Genomic DNA, 25,846 nt, shown 5'->3' on the forward strand with positions numbered 1-25,846 from the left:
CCCAAGTCATGATTCTGTAACCATTTCCTGGTCCAACTCTGCTCTCAGACATCAGTTCTGTGGGATAACAAAGGCAGTTGTGTAGATTTCTGTTACTTTCCAAGAATAAAGCCTTGACAAAGGTATGTGGGAAAATAAGGTTTTACTGCATTACAAGGATATTCTATTTGAAAAGCCTGGGCATCAGTGATTTTGCCAGATACTTCTCATCTTAGCACTTTCTAGGAGAGTACCTGTGTCTGTGCCTAAATAGGGCCCCAGGACTCCAAGGGCATGTCCCAGCACGGTAGCGAGTATCCAAAGCCACAGAACAAACACGCTGCATCTTGCAGCAGTGGTAAATTCACCACTTATTATGTAAGCTAAAATACTGCCTTTTTTTATTATTATTAAACTAAGACTTTGCATGAATATTTAAGATAAAATACCAGACTTCAAAGAAATTTCCTGCTTGTTGGCAGACTGCTTGAGGCTAAGTTTGAGCCTCATGGGGTCCCCCACTGCTTTCCTCTGCCATTAGGGGTTCTTTAGAAGAAAAGTTTGAGTACTCATGCATTATAACACCACGAAGTAGAACAGCCCCCAAAGTAAATCCATTTGCCAGCATGTATAATTTAGTCTCAGATTCTCCTCACAATTAAAGTTCTCATTTTATTATTACTTTTTAGAAAGGACAAATTATGTGGAGGCCTGCAGCAGCTTCTGTGCAACAATCTGCATTATTTACTCACTCCCATCCCATATATTTGCTTTACTGGATACCAAATACTAATATCAAAATGAATGGAGTGTTAACATGTGTAAACATATTCAAACTACAATTTTGAAGTAAAACAAGGTTACTAACTTCATATCTAAACTTACAGTAATTTTCAAACACAGATCTTACTGAGAAGAGAGGTTAAATAAACTATGGTTTAAGGGCAATGGGGGAGAGTATAAACAGAATAGGGTAAATCTTAATGGGTGAGTTCAATACATAGTACTGAGCTAAAAAAAAAAAAAAAAAAAAAATTCCATAGCAAAAGGTCTGGAAAGACCCACTTCCAACTGGTAAATAGTAGTTACCTCTGAGAGAATAGATGAGATCAAGGGGAAAGACCAGAACGTCTATTAATATCTCCTTCAGATTCCTTTGCATGCAAAGATATTCTTCCCCTCTAAAAGCAATTATTATAGGGGCAACTGGGTGGCTCAGTTGGTTAGGCATCTGCCTTTGGCTCAAGTCATGATCCCAGGGTCCTGGGATGGAGCTCAGCCTCGGTCTCCCTGTTCAGCAGGGGAGCCTGCTTCTCCCTCTCCCTCTGCCCCTGCTCATGTTCTCTCTCGTGCTCTCTCTCTCTCTCTCTCAAAGAAACAAAATCTTTAAAAAATAAATAAATAAAAGCAATTATTATACAATGATAATGTTTCTAGATCTGCTCTGGGCGCTGCTAAGAGAGAGAAAAAAACATGTAATGTTGCTGCCTACAATACACAAACTATATAGAAGAAAAAAAAAGCAACAAAGAAAGAGAAAAGGAAGGACAAAAAATGTGATATATCATTGCCTTTTCAAGACATGAAGAGATCCTTTAATGATCTGCTTTTCTAATTTATACAAAAAGCTTATTAACATAAAATGGGTTTATATTTTAATACCATTTTAACCTAAGTTTTCTATGATAAGAGTAATCTGGTAAACCATAAAGTTAAGCTAAATTCAATAAACTAAAGCAAAAGAAATCACTCTCTCCAGAGCAATGCCTGTTTTCAAGCTCTTGGTTAAGTGTCTATAAAAAGAGCAACAAGATATTTAGTTGTCTCTTTATTACCATTACTTCCCCATTGACTTACTCAGTAATTTCAGATATGCTTTATTTTTAGTCTGGATTCATTTTCTGTTGGAATTGACTCCAAACAAGAAGAGTTTTAATTTTCCCTGATCACTAACTCCCAACTTCCAGTTCTGTCAGTTAATAATCTGTAAACAAACACTAAAACACACTTGAGTCTTCCTTAAAGAGATTTCTAGATTTCGTTACAGAATCATAGAGTTGGTGAATTTTACAGACAAAATGAACACTGGTTAAACCTCTTTTTCTTTTTTACTTATCTTTTTTATTTCCCGCAAACAGAAGTGGAGCAGTGAGAACCTTGTTCAGGGTCTCACAGCTCAATAGTAGTAGGACAGGATCTGGACACCAAGTCCCAGTCCAGAATATTCTTTCTATGCCCCCCCCCCTCCGCCTCTGGGTAAAGCAAATTATTTGGGGTTTTATATATTGGATTTTGACATCATTAATTTTCTCTGTGGTCCTTGTGATGTTCACACCTTTTCCGTATATCATAAGAACTATCACGTCTCATTTGTATAAACATCAAATTTCATTGTATAAATGTCCCTCACTGTCTCTGGGAAATACCAGTGGTGGCAAAGGTAGTCTTCATTTCTTTATAAATTACGTCTGACCTTAGAGTAAATTCCAAAAAAGAGGAAATCCAAATTGACACTGTTGATTTTCATGGTCATATAAGAATATACAAGCAGGAGAATGAATCAAAGTTTCAACATTCATTTTAGCTCTAAAATTCCAGAAGAGCCTAGAGACAGCCACATCACATAAAATGATTCTTAATCTTATCATTTTTTTAATGTGTAAAATCTGCAGGCCTGAAATTTAAAACCCGGATGGGCATTTGGCCAGGAAACATTTATCAAGTGGACAGCCATATTTGTCATACATATATTTTGTTACACATTTCCTTCTTAAAAATAATCTTATGATTCTGGCTTTTCTCTGATTAAGAGAGTATTAGTGTGCTTTTCAGAGAATTTGGAAAAATGCACAATAGCTACCCATCTTCAATTGATTATGTTCTTTGTATGAACCAGGCACTGAGATAACACATATACATCATCTATCTTGTTCTTCACAATAACCTTATGAAGCAGTTTTTATCCTAATTCCTACAGAACTGCATTACAGAGGCCGGAAGAGAGAATTACTTGTGCAAGATCATAGAGTTGATAAATATAACATCAGGACGTGAATTCCAGTCTTCCACTATGAGATCCAAAACTTTTTGCCTTGTATCACTTGTCTGTCTTGGAACTTGTAGGCTCAGAACATAGGGAACATCAAAGGTTCTAGAAGTTTGCTCAGTACCAACCAGAGAAGCAGGATTATTACTGCATTGCAACTGGTATCCATTTCCATCAAAACTGGCATTGACTTGCTGCTACTCTAACCTATTTTTCAGTCCTCATCCTGCCTGCCCCCTTCCCAGTGGTGTCTGAGGCTGCTACGCTCTTCCCTTTATGGAAACACCCTCATCCCCCTGTTTCCATGATCTCTACTCTGCTGCTCACTTCCTATTTCTCTGCCCATCCTTCCTTGTCTCCATTATATGCTTCCCTTCCCCCACTCTGTCATGAACGTTAAAGCTCCCATAGGCTGAGTCCCATCACCCTTTCTCCTGTCACTTGGTAGGTTACCACTCACACCCAAAGCTGTGACTTCTCCTTATCCCCATGGGTGCACCCAGGAGCTCTTATCTGCACTCTGAGCACATATACTCAAAGGTATCTTCAAATTTTGATGTCTCAAATATACCTTAGAATTCAGTAAGTCTCAAAAATATAGGGCGCCTGGGTGGCTCAGTCGATTAAGCGACTGCCTTCGGCTCAGGTCATGATCCTGGAGTCCCGGGATCGAGTCCCGCATCGGGCTCCCTGCTCGGCAGGGAGTCTGCTTCTCCCTCTGCCCTCTTCCCTCTCGTGCTCTCTGTCTCTCATTCTCTCTCTCTAATAAATAAATTCTAAAAAAAAAAAAAAAAAATATTGATGTCTCCCTTCTCCAGACCCAGCCTCCTTCCAGGCTTAAATAACTGGTGAACAGCAATTTCATCCCTTTCGTTTCACAAGAAGCCTGGAATCACCTTGAACGCAGGCTTCCCAAGCCACCAGCTCTACCCTTCTGTCACACCGAGTCCTATCAAAAGTAGCTCCTCTCCTCATTTGCTACCCCCTTGTCTCCTCCATCTTCATCTCCTGCCCAGGGGCTTCCGTTGCCTCCTAGCTGATCTCCTAACCACATTCCAATTCATTTTTTCCCCCCAGTCACCAGAGCCATCTTTTCACACTTTGGGGGCTTGCTACTACCTTAGGATAAATCCTAAATCTGTGTTATTGTCCTACAAAGACCTAGGTTTTAATTTCTGGAAGTCATACTTTCTTTTGGCCAAAGGGCCTTAACAGATTCTGGTCCCTGGACCTGGAATATCCCAGTCCTCCCCATCCCACACACATTCTCTCTTTTTCTGTCTCTCTCTTACACACAGATACGTGCATACCCATGCACACACACAATACTACATACTTTATTCTACTTAACTCTTACCCTTTAGAACTGAGCTCAAAAGATGCTTCCTCAGGGAAGCCTTTTCCAACGTGCCCACCTCATCCCTGCCTCTGGCAGGTTTATTAGTTACCGACTCCCAGAAAACCATGCTCTGTTCATTCAGGACACTTACTTCAGTTTACAATTATGGTTTTATGACTGTGGTTGTTTATTTAATGTCCACTTCCTCCACGAAGCAGGGGCTGGATCCCCAGGGACTACTGAGGCACAAAGCATTGTAGGTACTCAATAAATATGAATGAATGAACCAATTTCTGCTTTAGAAAAGACTCAATATGAGAACCAGCGACAAAGCACAGCACTAAAAATGAAAAGGTTAATTGCTTCCAAACTTCTATGTTAAATTACGAACTTCCCTTTGGGTATTTTTATTGCCTGGGTAGTGCCATCTTGTACCAAACTATCAATGCTGGAAACCTGACAATCATTTTGATTCCTTCCTTTCCCCGGATCAGCTAGTCCTGCTGCATTTATCTCTACCATGCAGGCAGGGACCCTCCCCATCCCTCCTCTCTAGCATCGCTGCAATCACCCAGTCTAAGGCACCATATCTCCTGCTGGAATGACTGCAATAGCCTCTTAACTAGTCTTCCTACTTCCCCTTTGTTCTCCTAAAATTGTTTCTCTACTCAGAAGCTAAAATGATTCCTGAGAATAAATCAATTAGATGGCTTCAATTCCCTGTTTAAAAAAACCCATAACAGGGGTTCCTGGGTGGCTCAGTCGGTTAAGTGTCTCACTTTGGCTCAGGTCATGATCTCGAGGTCCTGGGATCGACTCCCACTGCACTGGGCTCCCCGCTCAGCAGGTAGTCTGCTTCTCCCTCTGCCCGTCCCTCCACTAGTGCACGCTCTCTCTCTCTCTCAAATAAAATTTTTAAAAAATTTTAAAAACCCATAATATAAAAAAAAAACCCTTCTTCCAACCCCATTATTCTCTGTCATGTCACCATTCTGTTCCTCTTATCACATGACGCTGATTATTTTCTGTCCAGCTCTGACAAGAACGTAAGCCTCACGAGGACAAGCACCTGCTGTGTGCACCTATTATGGAAGGCAGTTAGTAAGTATTAAAAGCTATTGTGAAATTACTGAATGTGTGTTAACTGCAATCTGTTTGACCAAAAACCCTCTTTCAGGAAATTTTGTAACAGTTTGCTTATTGAATAAAGTCAGGGGCCCCCTTTACCCTGAGTCTTACTGTGAGCTTCCAGGACCGCAGGAAGCTCAGGAAGGAGCCGAGAAATGGCTTCTAATAATGAGGCCCCCCTAGAATGCTTATTACATCTTGAATAAAATCTACTTAACAATTCATGACTTTCAGAATTCATATGAAAGGAGGATAATGTGATCCTCTAATTTCTTATTCTTTCCAGTCCTGACTTAGGCAGGAGGACTAGAAAGTGTGGCTAACAGGGCAACAGGGTCATCATCTTCATTATCTCTCCCTCTTTTCAAAATTGCTCACGAAGTGCTTCAAATGAAAAGGGGCCCCCTGGTGCCCCAGGACTGTGAGGCTAAGTGGTGCTTTTTGTTTATGCTAATTAAGTAGGTTGCAGACTGGTTACTTAGCAATATCCTTCATTGAGATGCTCAGTACTCGAGCTTAATTATACGTTTTAGGCCTAAAGTGGTCATCACTAAGAAGTGAGCAGGCGATATCCAGGGACTGGTTGCTATTCTCGGTGTTTCTGGGGTCTGGCATGCTGAAACTCCTGGAACGCGCAAAGCCATTTTTACGGAAAGATGTGCTGAATTATACTGTGGTATTTCACTACCTTACTGGCTCAAATGAAGCGCACACACAAAGACATGATGTTTTAAACAAAACTATTTTAAATATATCTTCACATATTTAACTGTATTGGAATATAGTGATACTGTATCCTTTGCACGTGGGTTTGAAAAAGTTCTCTTAACTTTAGCATATCCCTTGTTTGCATTCCCACACTTGCCCTCCGATGGTGTGAGAAACAACTTCCTAAATCAATCTGCTCAGCATATGTGAAAGAACAACCCCATTAAAAGTCAAATTTCTCATGGGCTTTAATGGAACCCATCAATACTGTGTGTTACTGGGGAAAAAATCCATAACCCTATTTTTTTCCCAAACAGAAAACAAACTATTGATTTTTTTCAACAGATTTTTACTCTTTTAGAGTTCTTTTCCCTCTCAAACATCAGTCTGCAGCCACTGTCTGTGAGGTAGAGATGAAAATGTGCTGATTTTATGCAAGCACAGCTGACTAGGGAGGGCTCCATGGAAGCAGAGCAAACAAATGTAAACAACATAAAATATTTAGATCACAGAAACATTAAGAGCGATTTTGGTGATGGGCATGAATTATGTTTAGTGGACGGATCATCTATGTAACAGCGAGAAGCTGGTAATCCTCCAACATTTTTACGGACAATAGAGACAAACTGCAGTTCAGAATCAAAAGCTAGAAATTTGGCAGGTTGGAAAGGCAGCCACTATTTAAATGTATCAGATATAAACATATTATCATCAGAATCCTGTCACTGTGGTTGCGTGAGTGATTTGCATTTCCCTCCAAGCTTCATTGATCAATATCCATTTTGTCCCACATTAACAAAGTCCTAAATATTTAACTTAGAGAGTATGTGTAGCCACGCTTTTCTTGAAGGCTGATGGAGGACACACAATTGGTTCACCACTGTATCCCCAGGGAGAGGGACAGCCAGGTGCTAACGTGAAGGGTGGGGAGGGGGGAGAGAGGTTAGCTAATGAGATAGTAAGTCCATAAACAAACAAAAAACTTCAGGAGCCTTTCATAGTCTTCTCCCTGGCATTTACTTCACACTAGTATATTCCTCTAGTATCTTTCCATCACTTTTTTTTTAAAGATTTTATTTATTTATTTGACAGAGAGAGAGATAGCGAGAGAGGGAACACAAGCAGGGCGAGTGGGAGAGAGGGAGAAGCAGGCTTCCCGCGGAGCAGGGAGCCTGATGCGGGGCTTGATCCCAGGACCCTGGGATCATGACCTGAGCCGAAGGCAGACGCTTAATGACTGAGCTACCCAGGCGCCCCTCTTTTCATCAATTTTAACAAATATTCTATAATCACATTATCTTTTAAAAATGCTTCTATAATCACTTGATGATCCATAAAGGGAAAGTCAAAGATATATTCTTTCTTATTTGAATGACACCTTAGGGTAACCAAATAGTTGTTCAAAACAGTTATTCATCAGAGAAAACTACCAGCTAATAAATGAATGAGAAGTAATAAATGTGAATGTCACCATTTTACATTTCCTATTGAAATAATGGAGTGAGGTAATAATAATAGCTCATAGGGGCACTGGGGTGGCTCATTCAATTAAGCTTCTGACTCCTGATTTCAGCTCAGGCCATGATCTCAGGGTCATAAAATCAAGCCCCACACTGAGCTCCATGCTTAGCAGAATCTGCTTTTCTCCCTCTCCCAGCACACTGTGTGTGTCTCTCTCTCTCTCTCTCTCTCTCAAATAAATAAATAAATATTTAAAAATAATAATAATGGCTTATATAACCACAAGGGAAAACCTTATGAGGAGTTTTAAAATGGAGAGACTGAACTAATAACATAAAAACCTGATGATTAATTTTAGCAAAAAAATCAGACAACCAGACATTACTTATCTTCTAATATAGAACAATAAGATATACATAAACCACTTACACAATAAGCCAAAAACTGAAACTTCAATCTGATGGAAGCGTCTAGTCTAAAGGGCAGTTTACAGGAAATACCGGGGATAAATAAGAACATTAAATCACAGAATGAAGATGAAACCCACAAAATCTAGAAGATGAGAAATTCTAGAACACAACAAATAATCTTTCAAAAAAATAAAGAGGAAATGGTTACAGATTAAATATCTAAGTAATATATTAAGCAAATGCAGTGTGTGGACCTTGATTATTTCGAACAAGGCAAGCTTAATGATCATTTATGAGACAAATGGAGAAATTTTAACATGGACTGTTTACTTGAAGATACTGAGAAATTACCAACCTTGCATTTCAAGTGTGATAGTGGTATTGTGTTTATATCTGGAAAATATACAAGAGACATTATAGAGAAATGTACATCAGAATGTGTACTAATGATATGAAGTCTGGACTTCTTTTAAATAATTCTTTTGCAGGGGAAAGAGGAGGATTAGATGAAACAAGATTGTCCGTGTGTTCATAACTGTTGAAGCCAGATAATGGGTACATAGAGGTTTGTTATACTACTTCTCATACTATGACTAAAATTTTCCACCAATGGCGGAATACAAACGGCTGTAGCCATTCTGGAAAACAGAATGTAGCTTCCTCAAAAAGTTAAAAAAAAAAAAAAAAAGAGCTACCCCACAATTCAGCAATTGCACAACTAGGTATTTACCCAAAGGATACAAAAATACCCTTTCAAAGGGATACATGCAGCCCGACATTTATAGCAGCATTATCAACAATAGCCAAATTATGTAAGAGCCCAAATGTCCATCGACTGATGAATGGATAAAGAAGATGTGGTGTGTATATATATATATATATATATATATATATATATATATATATGTATGTATATGTACAATGGAATATTACTCAACCATCAAAAAGAATGAAATCTTGACATTTGTAATGACATGGATGGAGCTAGAGAGTATTGTGGTAAGTGAAATAAATCAGAGAAAGACAAATACCATATGATTTCACTCCTGTGGAATCTAAAAAAACAAAACAGATGAATGTGGGGGGCGGGGAAGAGAGAGAGAGAGAGGCAAACCAGAAAACAGACTCTTAACTATAGAGAGCAAACTGAGGGTTACTGGAGGTCAGGCGGGCAAAGGGCATAGTTTAATTGGGTGATAGGTATTAAGGAGGGCAATTGTCATGAGCCCTGAGTGTTACACATGAGTGATGAATCACTAAGTTCTACACCTGAAACTAAGATTGCACTGTATGCTAAATGGAATTTGAATAAAAAATTGAAAAAAAAAAAAAAAAAAAAAAACATGGGAAGAAGAAAAAAAAAATTTCCTTAACAGTTTAAGAGAGATTATGTCACAGGTACACAACTACAAAGCACAAAAGATTTGTTTCATGCTAATATTTAGAACTCTTAATATCTAAGAATGAGCTATTAAATTCTTCCTGAATAACTCTGGGTCTTTTACATTCATTTATTTACTTATTTTTTTAGGATTTTATTTATTTATTTGACAGAGAGACACAGCGAGAGAGGGAACACAACCAGGGGGAGTGGGAGAAGGAGAAGCAGGCCTCCTGCCGAGCAGGGAGCCCAACACGGGGCTTGAACCCAGGACCCCGGGATCATGAACTGAGCCGAAGGCAGATGCTTAGTGACTGAGTCACAGGTGCCCCTCATTTATTTAAGACTGAAAAAAATCTCAAATTTACAGAAATATTACAAATTTGGAAAAAATAACTTAAAAAAAAAAAAAAAACAGGACCATTTGAAAGTAAAGTTGCCAACACAATAACCCATCACTATGGAGTAGTACTTCCGTATGTATTTGCTACACACTATTCTGTTACTTCTACTGTGTAAGGACATTCTATCCTACAACACAAATCCTTCAAAGTCAGTAAAGTAACACTGATACATTGCTACCATTTAATCCTCAGATTCTAGTTTTGCCAACTGTTCCAATTGTTCCATAAAGTCTTTTGCAGTATGTGTCTTTAGCATCTTTCAATCTACAAGAGTTCCTCAATATTTTTCTTGACTTTCAGAATCTTCTGAAGACTATAATCTTCCATTTGGGTTTGTCTGATGTTTTCTCCTAATTAGATGAAGGGCTGCATCTTTGGCAGTAGTATTACATAAGCTACACTCTCTTCTTATTTGCATGCCATCAGGTGACACACAATTTTGATTCATCCCGTTACTAATTTTGGTCACTTGGCTGAATTAATTAGGGTAGATTCTGCCAGGCTTCTGCACTGAAAAATGACTCTTTAAACTCAATAAGGAGTTTAGGGGGAGATGCTGTGAAGCAATGTAAATACTCTGTTCCTCATTATACATCACATTTAGCAATTTACTGGTTTATATCACCGTGGGCTCACATGTGTGTGTGTGTGTGTATGTGTGTGTAAGCAATGGGTTATAACCCATTATGGTAATTTATTCTGTTAGTATTACTGTCCCAGATTTATTCAGTACAAGCTGTTTTAGCTGGCCTCTGGGTGTTTTCAGCATTTCACTATCACTTGAGCACCCTGCTTGCTTTACTACAAAACAAGATGCTTCAGCCTCATCTTAGGCTTTCCTTGCTCTAGGCTTAGAATCAGCCATCTCTTCAGGCAGCCCTAGTTCTTTTTAGCAAAGAGTGGTATGCAGAAGCCAAATGCTGGATAATATCTATGTCTAGAGCTATTGGGGTGTCCTTGCTTCCAGGCCATTTCAGTAGACACAGAAACAAAATACATATATATGTATAAATATGGCATAAAATATAGTATTTCTAAATCTAATTCAATACCAATGAGATCATATTAATTTTCTCCTTTTCCTTATTTTTGAGTCCTGTCTCCAAAAGTAAAAAATCTAGTTCTTATTGGTCTTCATATATTCACTTCTTCGACAATTTTCCTGAATGTAACCAATATCCCATCACTGCCCCAACTCTCTCCTCACACTGTACCTCACCACTGGTTTCCTGGTCTCCTACCTCACTCTGCATATACCACTGTACTACATGAAAGCTCTCCCCACATGATTCCCAATTCTAAGCCACCCTCCCACAGAGACACACTCTTCACCCTGCTAGGGCTTCATACCCCATGCCAGGTTGTCCCTTTGCATGGACACAGTCCTCAACCTCAAATTCTGATATCTTCTCATGGGCCACCCTCACACATGGTCTGTCATCTTCACCCTCCCTATGCATAAGGCCCCCTGTATGAACCTTCCTTACCTTGTTTGCCACACCAGGCCATCTCCTCATGGGAACAACTTTCTCATGTTCCTTCTACTTTGACATCTTCATCACCCCATGTGCACTCCCTCCTTTTGCCTCTTAGGCTCTGACATCCTGTACAGAGCCACCCCTGACCCTGGCCAATACAGACTTCTTTCTCATCTTCTCAGGCTCTGACACCACATGCTAGATAGCCTTTCTATTCAATGCCCTCCACAGGTTACTTGATTCTGACACCCCCTGCACCGGGCAACTCTCCTACATGAATGTACTCCTCACCCTAGCTTGCTCTTCTTTTACTTCAACATGTTATTTTATGGCCATTATCAAGAAGACAAGAGACAAAAAGCATGTTGACAAGTCTATAGAGAAAAGGGAACCCTGGTACACTGTTGGTGGGGATGTAGAATGGTGCAGACACCATAAGAAACAGTACGGATGTTCCTCAAAAATGAAAAATAGACCTACTACATGATCAAGCAATTCCACGTCTGAGCATATACCCAAAGAAAATGAAATCACTCTCTTGAAGAGATGTTTGCAACCCCACTGTGCATTACAGCATTATTCACAAAAGCCAAGACATGAAAACAACCTGGATGCCTATTGACAGGTGAATTAATAAAGGAAATGTGGTAAACACATACAATAGAATATTATTCAGCCATAAAAAGGAAGTCCTGCCATTTGTGACAACATGGATTAACCCTGAAGACATTACACTAAGTGAAATAAACCAGACCCAGACAACAACTGTATGATCTCACTTTTATGTGGGGTCAAAAAATCCAAACTCAGAAATAAAGTAGAATGGTGGCTGTTAGGGGTTGGGAGGTGATGGAAAATGAGAAGATATTGGTCAAAGGATACAAACATTCAGCTATAAGATGGATTAAGTTCTAGAGATCTATGTACAGCATGGTAGTTATAATTAACAACATTGTTTTATATACTTGAAAGCTGTTAAGACAGTAAATCTTAAGTGTTTCCACCACACACCAGACACAAATGATAATTATGTGAATGTAGTTATGGTATTAAGTAACTTTATTGTAGTAATCATTTCATAGTATTTATCTGTAAGAAATCCTTACATTGTGTACCTCAAACGTACATAATTATATGTCAATATTATCTTAAGAAAGCTGGAAAATGTTTTATTTTAAGGTAATTGCAGATTCACACACACAGGTGTAAGAAGTAATACAGAGATCACACATAAACTTTACTCAATTTTCCCTAAAAGTAACAGTTTACAAAAACCATAGTATTACAAAATAGAAGATTTCTATTAATATAATGCACCATTCTTATTCAGATTTCTCAAATATCACATGCATTTGCATATGTATTCAGTTCCATGCAACTCTGTCACATAGATTCATGTGAACACTACCAGAGTCAATACAGACCATCCCTCATGTTATCCTTTAAGCATCCCCCATACATCTTCCTCCCACTCTTGCTCGATCACGTCTAACCCCTGGCAACCACAAATCTGACCTCCATGTCTATGGTTTTGCTACATCAAGTATGTTGTAAAAATGGTATCATAAAGCATGTGGCTACTTGGGATTGGCTTTTTTTAACTCAGTCCAATTCCCTGGAGATCCATCAAAGTTGGTTTTTTTTTTTTTTTTTTTTTTATTGCTAAGTCACATTCCAAATTAAAGATGTGCCACAGTTTATTTAACCACAGACCTGTTGAAGAACCTCTAGATGGCTTGTTTTTGGCTATTATGAATAAAGCTTCTATGAACATGTGTTCATAGCACAGGCTTTTTGGCTTCTAACACCCTTCACTGGCCTGCACTCCTACACAGAAACCCTCAAAGTGGGTGTGAGTGCTCATACCCGCCATGGTGTCACCATGTGGAGGCACAGCCCATCCCTCCCAGCCCCAAGGAGCAGGGTCTTTGCTCTGCCCTACTTACTTGACTTAGGACAGAACGATATGAAAGGGGACTACGAAGGAGCTTAAGTGATTATAAACACTGTGCAAAGGCTACTTTACAGAACCTGTTTCCAGAACCTACAACTCTAGTGACTGGCTCCAAGTAAGCCCTCAGTGGATGTACTGTGATTGAGGGAAAGCACATTTGAGAATTCGCTTCCTCAACAGACAAAATGGAAATTTCTTAATTTAGGAATTGATGAATGTTAAATTCTTAAGAGTAAGAACAAATGATGCATAAAAGAAAGAATGGAAGTGTTAGGGAAGTTTTTAAAGAAGAAAAAGTTGGAACGGCCCAGTGTGGAACAGACCCATGGTTCTATCCTAGCTACTTCCTCCCTCCATCTATACTTCACGTTCTGTGCATATGCATTCCCTGTAAGCCCACAATGAGTTAGTCATTCTCTATGTGAACATGGTAAGGAAAGAATTTGTGATTTACCTTACCTTCTTAGTAAAGCTTTCTCTAATACCAGAATTAAGCTGAATTGCTGAAAAATCAACTTGCGGAAGGATTAATTTTCTGATACACTAGCTAAATAAAACCTCCCCCTCCCCCCAAAAAACTTGATCTCACTATGAATCTCCAATGGGCAGTTAGCTGTGAACTTACCAGGGTCACTGTTTCTCAAATGTTTCAAATTTCCAACTTTTAGCTGATCTCAATTTCTCAATGTTTTAATAAGTAATTGGTTCACTTTTCCCTTAAATACCATTGACTCTCTTTATATTTGTCACCTTATGCTGTGTCTCAGAGTAAAACAGCTTTGGTGAGCTATCATAAACCCATTTTAAGGTGATTCTTCTTCATTAGCTTTTAAAGAATCAATCATTTAGTGAAACAATCTAGAGCCAACAATTCACATCCAATAGCAAATTATTTGTTCTCTAACTTTTCTTTTTTTTTCTTCAATTCTCTCTTTTATTTTATTATGTTATGTTAGTCACCATACATCATTAGTTTTTTTTTTTTAAAGATTTTATTTATTTATTTGAGAGAGAGAATGAGAGACAGAGAGCACGAGAGGGAAGAGGGTCAGAGGGAGAAGCAGACCCCCCCGCTGAGCAGGGAGCCCGATGCGGGACTCGATCCCGGGACTCCAGGATCATGACCTGAGCCGAAGGCAGTCACTTAACCAACTGAGCCACCCAGGCGCCCCATCATTAGTTTTTGATGTAGTGTTATACGAAAACAATGAATCCTGTTCTCCAACGATTCAAATACTGGTATCTATCACTGATTCCCAACATGTCCATGGCGAACAATTTGCTGTTGTTGTTGTTGTTGTTGTTGTTTTAATCGTTTGGTAAAATATAATGAATTATAAGGAAAATGAAAATTAAGAAAAAAGACAAAGATCTGTAAAATATGAGCCTCAATTTTTCATTAGATTCAACAAACAAAAAAGCACTCTGTCAATTTGGTCTGAAGTTTCAAAGAGCTTATTCTCAATCTCAGTTCTTATCTCATCAGGAATGAGTAACAAACAGCGCAGCCTGGCGCCAGTCTGCAGACCATACTTTGAGTGGCACTGGTCTATCCACTGACCCCCCATCTCACACCTAATTACATCTTAGTTTTTTCTCATTCTCTAAGACTTCATGCATTTGCATGTATCTCTAGGGACTCTATGTGTTCTTTGAGGTCAAAGACAATGTTTTCTATTTTGTTAGCATTTCCCAAAGCATTCAGCCTGATAGAGCTTAATAAATTCTTATTGATCAACAGAAAACAGCTTATTCTACTCTTTTGATTCCCTCCCCTGCTTTTTTCCCCTATTATATTCTGTTTGAATATAATTCATTTTAAATCCTTTTTTGGAAGGAGGCACAAGTTGCAAACTGGTGGGCTGCAGGCTCGATATGGACAATAAATGAGCTTTGTTTATCCCACAGAATCTATTAAAAGTCAGCCTTTAACTTATTAAACATGCATTGGCAACCCTGGGTGCACTCTCACAATGTAGTAACAGAATGGCGCTGGGGAGGGCTGCCCCTTCCAGATTGGATGAGCCTCTCAAGTTCCCCACCACCCTACTTGTTTGATCCACTTACTGAGGTTACCTGCTTGGAACCTTTACCTTTTTGAAACTGCAACAACCTAGATTAATAAAATCAAGGTCAATGAACCCTAGAGAACACAAATAAAGAACAAACAAAAGAGCCCCAATACGCTATTACAGAAGCTTGCTTCCCTAACAGTGCATAGGACCAAAACATTTTGTCACCCCATTAAAATCTCACAAAACCACATGAGAGGACTAGATAAAATAATTGTTTCCATTCGTAGGCAAGAAAGCTGAGGCTCAGATGTTCAGTAACTTTTTTCGGACTCCGCAGCAAGCAGGTGAAAAAGCCTGGACTCAAAGCCAGTTTCTCTATGCCACATTATACTGCACACCCATAAACTAGTTTCAGTGGTTTTGGTTCCTAAGCATTTTCTGTACACATAGCAATAAAAACTTTTTTCTCTAATGTACACAAATGCATTTTCATAACCACCTATTCAATGTTCACAGCAGACCTGTGATAGCAATTTTGTTTTTTAGTTTCATACAAATCAGATTCTTTTCAACAAAGAATCATCCACTATTTTATGTTATACAGTTCTCCAATGCACTAACCAAACCTGATCCTTTTATTTCCAAATCAAAGATGCTCCACTGGAATGGTTCCTGGAATGGGTGATGTCATCAAAGGGACCTCACATTTTCATTTTTTTGTTGAAAAATGTTCTAGGCTGTCATGTGGAACGCCTTTGGCCCAAGAGATGTCACTCTCCTTACAGACCAAACTCCAGCATCTCACTGAAAAGCTGTAGGAAACCACTGATCAGAAATTCTTCTGTAAGCCTAATATCATAGAAAAAGAATCAACTCCAAACTTCCATTAATAATGTTCTAGAATAGACTGTAGGACACTAACACTTTGGCATCATAACACATGGACCATCAAACCACAGTTGAACCCCAGCCTAAATAAGATCTTTTGGCCCTCTACGGTCCTGGGGGTCACGTTAGCAAGGGGAGAAACATGGCTATGAATGTTTTATTAGAAAAGTGTGCTGTTTGATAAGGTAGCCACCATCTACATGTGGCTACTGAAATTTTAATTAATATTAGTGAAGATCAAAGTTCTTAGCCAAATCTCAAACACTCAGTAGTGATAAGGGGCAGTATCACATGAAGTCTAGCCTTGGTCTGATCCAAGGGAGACGGCCCAAAACACAGGGGTCAGCCTTACGTGGGCGCAGAGACTTGGGCAGTTGTGAGCGATGAGCTGCTACATGCATGGGAGACAGATGCCCCATCCAGTGGAGAGGATCTAGACTCTAGTACTATCTACTACAGAATGCTGCAGGTTGTATTCTTTAACCAAATAAAACCAACAAAAAGGTAAAATCACAAATACAAAATTGAGCAGGTAAAATCATTCCTCTTACTCTCTGTTAGCATTTCCTTCTACTAGTGGGAACTTTATTGGTTCTTAACTTCCCCACCTGACTATAATCTCCCTGAGGGTAGGAGCTGCTCATTTGTACATTGCATCTCCAGTGTCTGGCCCATGTTGGGTGCTCAGTAAGTATTTAGTGAATGAGTATACCCAATTTAACAATTATCTTTAAAAGCATTATAATTAAGGTGAACACAGATCCAATTTTGCCACCTTCATTCTAGTTTATGCTAGTTGCTCTAACATAGTTATTAACAGAATCCTCCCTTCCTTTCAAAAGTGTCCATTACAGGGTCACTCTGGTTTAAAGGACATCGAGCCAAGGTGCCAGGAAAACAGTAAGAACAGACTGAGTGATTTTAGTAGCTACTTTAGTTAGCTTTTTCAGTGCACCTACACATCAGACATTTATCAGTGCAGGTGTTCCCCTTAGGCATAAAATACCTGGATTTTATTAAAAATTGTTTTAAAATTCAGGCTCAGATGTGCATTCATCGCCTTTCTGGTTATAATGTTGTTTCTTTGTGTTGGAAGGGGGAGCATTCAAAAGAAATGTATATAAAATTAGCAATATAAATTTCTAAACGAGTTGTAGGTATAAAATGATCTGCTGGTATTATTAACTTCAGGTGGTACCGAAGTTAACTATTACAAAGAACTCACTAGAGCTGAAATGACTATCCTTGCACTTAAACCCAAAGGAGTACCCCTACCAACTAAATGAGGTTTGCCTGGAGTGTATAATAGGACACACACTGACCTAGTCTCATTCCCTAGTACATTGTGAGGAATAAAATATTACTAATATTTTAATCAATTAGTGATTTGTAAATCTCTGAGTAGAGGTGGGAGAATGGGGAAGGACAGATTTCTAAAGATAATATCAATCAGACTTTGCTCCTTTAATCATTTTTTTCTAAAATGATTTTTTTTTCCTAAAAAGGTGGTTGGGTGTATTACAGAATCAACAAGTATGTGTACTTTTTTCACAAGAGAGAAAAATCTCACACCATGTTTCTGTCTTATGCACCAAACTGTTTGTTTACTTCAAGAAACACTGAACGAGAAGGTGAGATAGAATAGACTGATTTCACAAAAACCTCTCTCCTCCTCTCTAGATTTCCTAATTTCCCTACTAGAAGAAATAAAGGAGAGACCACTGAACTCTCAGATTTATCAAGAACTCAGGAAAATAAGATACCTCACGCAAAATAAAACAGTATCTAATTCATAATCATGCTATATGAAGCACATCCAGCTTTCTAATGAACTTTTACATAATAGATTCATGTTAATCAAAGTCCTTAAGACTCTGAATTATTTAATTACAGTGGTTTTCACTGGAGGACAGACTGGGTTGCACTTTAACCTAAACTATCTGTAGAGGAAAGAAGATGAAAAGAGCTGCTTCTTCCATTAAGAAATGAAGTTAATTCATAATCAATAGAAGAATTCTCTCTCTGACAAAGCTCTGAGCTACCTCTGTGCTCAGGAAATAGCACAGTTCTATCTCCTCAGAGTTCTCTAGTTCCATCTCCTCACTTACCTGTTGGCAAGTAGCTTATAGAGGTAAGAAGTTAAACCAAAGGGTCAAAATACATTTTTAAGATACGGATAACTATGTTCCCTTGCTTGCTCATTTCTTTTTCTTTTCTTTTCTTTTTCCCTTTCCTTTTGCCCTGATGTAAATTATCTAAGACTTACATGGTACATAGTACAACATGATTGATCTTCTGCCTGAGAACAAAGCCGTGCACCAAATGAAATTATAAAGCCCAGGTCAACTAGGCCACATGCACAGTTATCCAAATTTGATTTGCAATAATGGCCGCATGTTATTTTTCCAAACTGTGTGTTTCAGTCACTGCCAGTGATAATTTTTCACCCTCATTAAATGTTTTCTCTGTATAAAACCTACTGGAAAAGTCTAGGGAAGGGAAAGGCTATATGCTATAAGGTTATTAACTTTGGTACATAAACAATTCTCAGTGGTATTCTAAAAAACTCTATTCACATCCATAAATCTCCTTTATTAGAGATGAGCTCTACACTGGAAGAATATACCTATCTGCTCTTGTATCAGGACTCTCTTGGGAGTGGCAGGAAGATCAAGAATAGGTTTTGACCCAAGGGACCAGATGATGATAACCCTGCCTGGTTCCTCCACCCCTTGGCTTTGATCTTCTCCAAAAGATGTTATACTCAGATCCCATGTTGTAGCACTCCACCTTCAGGAGACTCTAACATTTGCCCAGGCCTAAACCCAGCAGATATGTATGAGTTCCTAACGTTCTCTAGCAGGAGTCTAGAAATGGTCTCCGATTGACCACATTCCCGTCTATGAGCCAATCACTGAAGCAAACAGAATCAAATACTGTGACTGTGACAGCCAAACATGCTCATATTGACCTCATGGACCAAAAGCAGAGATAGGATGTTCTTGCAAAGCAAATCAGATCTTAGAACAAAAACTGATCACTGACACTGGCAACATTCTATGCATGTATCATACTTCAGATCTGAGAAAAGTTTTCTTTTCCCTGAATCACTGTGTGCCTCCGTCTTTTTTGATAATGCCAAATATCAGAAATTATTACTGAAACACCCCCCCCACTAAATATATCACTATCTTTTAGATTAAATGAAGATGCTCATTGGTAGGGACACTTAAACCATGACTTTTTTTAATGCATTTATATTAGGTCAATCAGATTCTTTTTTTTTTTTTAAGATTTTATTTATTATTTGACAGAGAGAATGAGAGAGAGAGAGAGCACATGAGAGGGGGGAGGGTCAGAGGGAGAAGCAGACTCCCCGCCAAGCAGGGAGCCCGATGCAGGACTCGATCCCAGGACTCCGGGATCATGACCTGAGCCGAAGGCAGTCGCTCAACCGACTGAGCCACCCAGGCGCCCAGGTCAATCAGATTCTTCAAGAGAGGTTGAGGATGTGAGGATAGAAATAATCCTAATCACTTGAAAGATACTTGAAAGTACTCTTTTGAAGCCTGGAACTCAAGATTTCTACCCAACGGACACTCGACTCTGCACATGCCTAAGACTAAAAAGTATTTTGTACTAGGGTTGCCAGATAAAATAGGAGGTTCAGTTAAACTAGAATTTCAAACAAATAATGACTACATTTTCATATAAACATGATCCAAATATTGCATGAGGCACACTTATCCTAAAAATCTATTTGTTGTAGCTTTGAAATTCCAATGTAACTGAGTGGTCTGCATTTTATTTGCTAAATCTGACTACCCTATCTACTATCTATAACTACCATTCCCTTTTTGGATTATTCTGACAATTTAAAAGTTCTTCCATATGCCGAGGCTTAAACTTCCAGAAACAACTTCTAGCTATCAAAATGAATTCTCTTCAAATACTTTTCTCATTAAGTGCTTATAGCAGTATTGTTATTTTTTTTCCAACCTGTGTGACTCAGTGCAAGGCTGTAATGATCCCCCCCACGGAGGAGGTCGGGTGAGTACTACTGGGTTGCGCTCATGCTTCCCATCTATGCTTCTGCTTTAATCTAGAATATTAATTTGAGCTTCTGGTTTAGAATTCACTATCTTAAAATATTACAAAAATTTAGACTAAGAGAATGAAAAGATAAGCCATAGCCTAGGGGAAAATATTTGTAAAACACCTATTTCATAAAAGACTCCAACATACACAAACAATAAGAAAACAGACAAGCCAATCATTATAATAATATTGTATTGCATATATGAAAGTTGCTAAGATAGAGGTTGAACTATGTTCATAGTTTTTGTAACTATGTGAAGTAGTAGTGTGTGTTAACTAGACACACCATAATCATTTCATGATATATACAAATATTGAATCATTATTATACATACTTAAAACTAATATAAGGTTATATGTCAAAATACATATAAATATATGTATACAAATATACAAATATGCAAGTACATATATTTATACTATAATTATATTTATATTATATATAATAGGACATATGCAACATGTATCAATATGGTATACTGCATATGTGTAATATAAATATAATATTTATATATAAGTATTTATATGTAACATCAATAATATATATAAAAAGAAAATGGACAAGCCAACAAAAAACTGGGCAAAAAAATGTGAACATTTAGCTCACTAAAGAAGATATGCAAATAGGAAATAATAATATGAAAAAATAACATTCTATGTCATTAGGGAACTGCAAACTCAAACAGTAGTGAGATACCATTGCACATTTATCAGAATGGCTAAAATCCAAAACACTGACAACACCAAATGCTAGCAAGGATGTGGGGCAATAGGAACGTTCATCCATTCCCGTTAGGAATGCAAACAGCACAGTCGCTTTGGAAAAAAGTTTCACAATCTCTTACAAATAATTTTGGTAAAACAAACACCCTTATTGTTGGAAAACATGAGTGTCCACTTTTAAGCTCCTTCCAAGCAGGGCACGGTGTTCTTATCTGACTGAATCTACCCACGGCCACGTGTTCCCTTGTTAGTGCACACACAAATACTGTTTCCAACTTCCATTCTCAATTCCTTGCATCTGTCAAGGCTTTGACTAGCTTTGAGTTGAATAAACACTCAGAGGTACCTTTAAACACCTTCTAAACCTTTTATTCCCCTTCACCAGTACTAAATGCCCTAGCTTTTTTTTTTTTTTTTTTTCAGTTATATATGGTTTATTTTTTTAATATTTAATAAAATTTTCATTTTCTTTTTTTTTTTTTTTAATTTTTTTATTCTTATGTTAATCCCCTTACATTACAACATTAGTTTTAGATGAAGTGTTCCATGATTCATTGTTTGTGCACAACACCCAGTGCTCCATGCAGAATGTGCCCTCCTAAATACCCACCACCAGGCTAACCCATTCTCCCACCCCCCTCCCCTCTAGAACCCTGTTTGTTTTTCAGAGTCCATCGTCTCTCATGGTTCGTCTACCCCTCCGATTTCCCCCGCTTCATTCTTCCCCTCCTGCTACCTTCTTCTTCTTCTTTTTTTTTTTTCTTAACATATATTGCATTATTTGTTTCAGAGGTACAGATCTGAGATTCAACAGTCTTGCACAATTCACAGCGCTTACCAGAGCACATACACTCCCCAGTGTCTATCACCCAGTCACCCCATCCCTCCCACCCCACCCCCCACTCCAACAACACTCAGTTTGTTTCCTGCGATTAAGAATTCCTCATATCAGTGAGATCATATGATACATGTCTTTCTCTGTTTGACTTATTTCACTCAACATAATACCCTCCAGTTCCATCCACGTTGTTGCAAATGGCAATATCTCATTCCTTTTGATGGCTGCATAATATTCCATTGTATATATATACCACATCTTCTTTATCCATTCATCTGTCGATGGACATCTTGGCTCTTTCCACAGTTTGGCTATTGTGGACATTGCTGCTATAAACATCGGGGTGCACGTACCCCTTCGGATCCCTACTTTTGTATCTTTGGGGTAAATACCCAGTAGTGCAATTGCTGGATCATATGGTAGCTCTATTTTCAACTTTTTGAGGAACCTCCATACAGTTTTCCAGAGTGGCTGCACCAGTTTGCATTCCCACCAACAGTGTAGGAGGGTTCCCCTTTCTCCGCATCCCCGCCAACATCTGTCATTTCCTGACTTGTTAATTTTAGCCATTCTGACTGGTGTGAGGTGATACCTCATTGACGTTTTGATTTGGATTTCCCTGATGCCGAGCGATATTGAGCACTTTTTCATGTGTCTGTTGGCCATTTGGATGTCTTCTTTGGAAAAATGTCTGTTCATGTCTTCTGCCCATTTCTTAATTGGATTCTTTGTTCTTTGGGTGTTGAGTTTGATGAGTTCTTTATAGATTTTGGATACTAGCCCTTTATCTGATATGTCATTTGCAAATATCTTCTCCCATTCTGTCGGTTGTCTTTTGGTTTTGTTAACTGTTTCCTTTGCTTTGCAAAAGCTTTTTATCTTGATGAAGTCCCAATAGTTCATTTTTGCCCTTGCTTCCCTTGCCTTTGGCGATGTTTCTAGGAAGAAGTTGCTTCGGCTGAGGTCAAAGAGGTTGTTGCCTGTGTTCTCCTTTAGGATTTTGATGGACTCCTGTCTCATATTGAGGTCTTTCAGCCATTTGGAGTCTATTTTTGTGTGTGGTGTAAGGAAGTGGTCCAGTTTCATTCTTCTGCATGTGTCTATCCAATTTTCCCAACACCATTTGTTGAAGAGACTGTCTTTGTTCCATTGGACATTCTTTCCTGCTTTGTCGAAGATTAGTTGACCATAGAGTTGAGGGTCCATTTCTGGGCTCTCTATTCTGTTCCATTGATCTATGTGTCTGTTTTTGTGCCAGTACCATGCTGTCTTGATGATGACAGCTTTGTAATAGAGCTTGAAGTCCGGAATTGTGATGCCACCGGCTTTGCTTTTCTTTTTCAATATTCCTCTGGCTATGCGGGGTCTTTTCTGGTTCCATACAAATTTTAGGATTATTTGTTCCATTTCTTTGAAAAAAGTGGATGGTATTTTGATGGGGATTGCATTGAATGTGTAGATTGCTCTAGGTAGCATTGACATCTTCACAATATTTGTTCTTCCAATCCATGAGCATGGAACGTTTTTCCATTTCTTTGTGTCTTCCTCAATTTCTTTCATGAGTATTTTATAGTTTTCTGAGTAAAGATCCTTTGTCTCTTTGGTTAGATTTATTCCTAGGTATCTTATGGTTTTGGGTGCAATTGTAAATGGGATCGACTCCTTAATTTCTCTTTCTTCTGTCTTGTTGTTGGTGTATAGGAATGCCACTGACTTCTGTGCATTGATTTTATATCCTGCCACTTTACTGAATTCCTGTATGAGTTCTAGCAGTTTTGGGGTGGAGTCTTTTGGGTTTTCCACATAAAGTATCATATCATCTGCAAAGAGTGAGAGTTTGACTTCTTCTTTGCCAATTTGGATGCCTTTGATTTCTTTTTGTTGTCTGATTGCTGTGGCTAGGACTTCCAATACTATGTTGAATAGCAGTGGTGATAGTGGACATCCCTGCCGCGTTCCTGACCTTAGGGGGAAAGCTCTCAGTTTTTCCCCATTGAGAATAATATTTGCTGTAGGTTTTTCATAGATGGCTTTTATGATATTGAGGTATGTACCCTCTATCCCTATACTCTGAAGAGTTTTGATCAAGAAAGGATGCTGTACTTTGTCAAAAGCTTTTTCTGCATCTATTGAGAGGATCATATGATTCTTGTTCTTTCCTTTGTTAATGTACTGTATCACATTGATTGATTTGCGGATGTTGAACCAACCTTGCAGCCCAGGGATAAATCCCACTTGGTCATGGTGAATAATCCTTTTAATGTACTGTTGGATCCTATTGGCTAGTATTTTGGTGAGAATTTTTGCATCCATGTTCATCAGGGATATTGGTCTGTAATTCTCCTTTTTGATGGGGTCTTTGTCTGGTTTGGGGATCAAGGTAATGCTGGCCTCATAAAATGAGTTTGGAAGTTTTCCTTCCGTTTCGATTTTTTGGAACAGTTTCAGAAGAATAGGTATTAATTCTTCTTGAAATGTTTGGTAGAATTCCCCTGGGAAGCCATCTGGCCCTGGGCTTTTGTTTTTTGGGAGATTTTTGATGACTGCTTCAATTTCCTTAGTGGTTATAGGTCTGTTCAGGTTTTCTATTTCATCCTGGTTCAGTTTTGGTAGTTGATACATCTCTAGGAATGCATCCATCTCTTCCAGGTTATCTAATTTGCTGGCATAGAGTTGCTCATAATGTGTTCTTATAATTGTTTGTATTTCTTTGGTGTTGGTTGTGATCTCTCCTCTTTCATTCATGATTTTGTTGATTTGGGTCATTTCTCTTCTCTTTTTCATAAGTCTGGCCAGGGGTTTATCAATCTTGTTAATTCTTTCAAAGAACCAGCTCCTAGTTTCGTTGATCTGTTCTACTGTTCTTTTAGTTTCTATTTCATTGATTTCTGCTCTGATCTTTATGATTTCTCTTCTCCTGCTGGGTTTAGGCTTTATTTGCTGTTCTTTCTCCAGCTCCTTTAGGTGTAGGGTTAGGTTGTGTACTTGAGACCTTTCTTGTTTCTTGAGAAAGGCTTGTATTGCTATATACTTTCCTCTTAGGACTGCCTTTGCTGCATCCCAAAGATTTTGAACAGTTGTGTTTTCATTTTCATTGGTTTCCATGTATTTTTTTAATTCTTCTTTAATTTCCTGGTTGACCCATTCATTCTTCAGTAGGATGCTCTTTAGCCTCCATGTATTTGAGTTCTTTCCGACTTTCCTCTTGGGATTGAGTTCTAGTTTCAAAGCATTGTGGTCTGAAAATAGGCAGGGAATGATCCCAATCTTTTGGTACCGGTTGAGACCTGATTTATGACCTAGGATGTGATCGATTCTGGAGAATGTTCCATGGGCACTAGAGAAGAATGTGTATTCCGTTGCTTTGGGGTGGAATGTTCTGAATATGTCTGTGAAGTCCATTTGGTCCAGTGTGTCATTTAAAGTCTTTATTTCCTTGTTGATCTTTTGCTTAGATGATCTGTCCATTTCAGTGAGGGGGATGTTAAAGTCCCCCACTATTATTGTATTGTTGTTGATGTGTTTCTTTGCTTTTGTTATTAATTGCCTTATATAATTGGCTGCTCCCATGTTAGGGGCATAGATATTTACAATTGTTAGATCTTCTTGTTGGATAGATCCTTTAAGTATGATATAGTGTCCTTCCTCATCTCTTATTACAGTCTTTGGTTTAAAATCTAATTTGTCTGATATAAGGATTGCCACCCCAGCTTTCTTTTGGTGTCCATTAGCATGGTAAATGGTTTTCCACCCCCTCACTTTCAATCTGGGGGTGTCTTTGGGTCTAAAATGAGTCTCTTGCAGACAGCATATCGATGGATCTTGTTTTTTTAATCCAGTCTGTTAGCCTGTGTCTTTTGATTGGGGCATTTAGCCCATTTACATTCAAGGTAACTATTGAAAGATAGGAATTTAGTGCCATTGTATTGCCTGTAAGGTGACTGTTACCGTATATTGTCTGTGTTCCTTTCTGGTCTATGTTGCTTTTAGGGTCTC

The 25,846-nt window shown here is 38.5% G+C and overlaps 1 protein-coding gene across 3 annotated transcripts in view; it reads right to left on the reverse strand.

Moving 5' to 3' along the window:
- The window catches only part of SGCD (sarcoglycan delta), a 954,698-nt gene that overhangs the window by 443,140 nt on the left and 485,712 nt on the right, over positions 1-25,846 (reverse strand). The window lies entirely within an intron of this gene.

Source organism: Mirounga angustirostris, unplaced genomic scaffold, assembly GCF_029215605.1.
Source record: "Mirounga angustirostris isolate CCGP_5_RB_7025 unplaced genomic scaffold, mMirAng1.0.hap1 SCAF_7, whole genome shotgun sequence".
In the NCBI taxonomy this organism is placed as follows: domain Eukaryota; kingdom Metazoa; phylum Chordata; class Mammalia; order Carnivora; family Phocidae; genus Mirounga; species Mirounga angustirostris.